This window comes from Pteropus vampyrus, unplaced genomic scaffold, assembly GCF_000151845.1.
Source record: "Pteropus vampyrus isolate Shadow unplaced genomic scaffold, Pvam_2.0 Scaffold64, whole genome shotgun sequence".
Classification (NCBI taxonomy): domain Eukaryota; kingdom Metazoa; phylum Chordata; class Mammalia; order Chiroptera; family Pteropodidae; genus Pteropus; species Pteropus vampyrus.
In genome coordinates this window covers 3,630,265-3,632,118 of record NW_011888845.1, presented here as the reverse complement: position 1 = coordinate 3,632,118, position 1,854 = coordinate 3,630,265, and positions in this window count along the sequence as shown.

The following is a 1,854-nucleotide window of genomic DNA, read 5'->3' as shown; positions in this document are numbered from 1 at the left end:
CTAAGTTTTTCTGGGTGCTAATCTTTTTCTGCTCTTAGAACTTACTTTGGTAATTCTTATAGTTCAGGTTTCCTGGCAATAAATTTTCTTCGCATTTGATTATCTGAAAATCATATAGCCATCATTTTTGAGAAATACTTTTCTGAGTATAGAATTTGACATTATTTTTTTCTTCAGTTGTGGATGTCACTTTATTTTTTTCTAGTTTTTCTTTCAGTTATAAATGTCACTTTATTATTTTCTAGTTTCTGTTAAAAAGTCTGATGTGATTCTTCTTTTTTAAACCACTACATGTAATATGTCTTTTCCCCCATCTGGGAACTTCTAAAATACTTTTTTATAAAAACTTCCATAGAATTATGAGATTTTCTATTTTAATTGTACACATTGAAGAAATGTATGACAGCAGAAACTTTCTGTACATACTGTGTAATTGTTTTGACTAATTTTCCAACCTTCACTGTCTTCTCTGAATAGATCTGCCCTGTATGTGAACATATTAAATGACACCTTAAACTCTCTGTGCTAGACAATTTTCTACATAAATAAAGTTTATTCAATTTATTTTCCTTTTCTAACCCACTCTTTTCTGTCCTTCAAGCCCACTTGGCTTATCATCTTGATTTTGCTTCCAATTCTTATTCACAAATGCCCTTATTTGATAAACACATTTGGTGTTTTTCTTCCAGTTTGACCTAACACTGTCCCTCAGGAAGAATCTCCATAGACACAGCGGAGTAACAGGTAAAAGACCTCTTCTGGTTCTCCACTTTGACCCACAGAACTGAACAAATATTTCTATAAAAAAAGGTTTTTGAGAAAAAAAAATTACCTAAATGTGTTACTGAAGTTAGCATGATTTTTAGAAACAATATTTTTTTTTAAAATAATATTATTCTGACTAGATAGATCAGCAGAATAATATTATTGGCAACAATAGATGATTGAATCTATAGATATATGTCATAGCAAAATCTAAAAAACAAGTTGAAAACAACAAATACCAACATAGCATTTGCTTCAACAATACAAAAGAGGCTCAAATATCACTTCTATTGCTTTAGGATATATAATTTATTATTTGTTTATTTTTTATTTAATTTATTGCAGTGACATTAGTTAATAAAATTATGTTTCAAGTGCACAATTTTATAATCCATTATCTGTATATTGCATTGTGTTCACCACCCAAAATTAAATTTCCTTTCATCACCATGTATTAGACCTTATTTGTCTTTATCTACCTCTCACCCTCCCTCTTTCCCTCTGATAACCACTAAGCTGTTGTCTGTGTCCATGAGTCTCTGTTTGTCTTGCTCATTTGTTGCTTAGTGTTTTATATCCTGCATATGAGTGAAGTCATATGGTTCTCAACTTTTTCTGTCTGACTTATTTCACTTAGCACGATAATCTCAAGATCCATCCATGTTGCCACAAATGATAGTATTTCATCTTATGGCTGAGTAATAGTCCATTGTATATATGTACAACATCTTTATCAAATCATCTAGCAAAGGGAACTTTCATTGTTTTCATATCTTGGCCCATGACCTCTCCAACACTTGTTTTTACTTATCCTGTTGATGATAGCCATTCTAACAGGTGTGAGGTGGTAGTTCATCGTGGTTTTGATTTGCGTTTTCCTAATAGCTTGTGAAGTTGGGCATCTTTTCATATGTCCATTCGCCATTTGTATATCTTCTTGGGACAAGTGTCTGTTCAGATACTCTTCCCAGTTTTTAACTGGATTATTATTATTTTTTTTATTGTTGAGTTGTATGAGTTCTTTGTGTATTTTGGATATTAGCCCCTTATTGGAGGCATTGTTTTCAAATATCTTCTCCTATTCAGTTG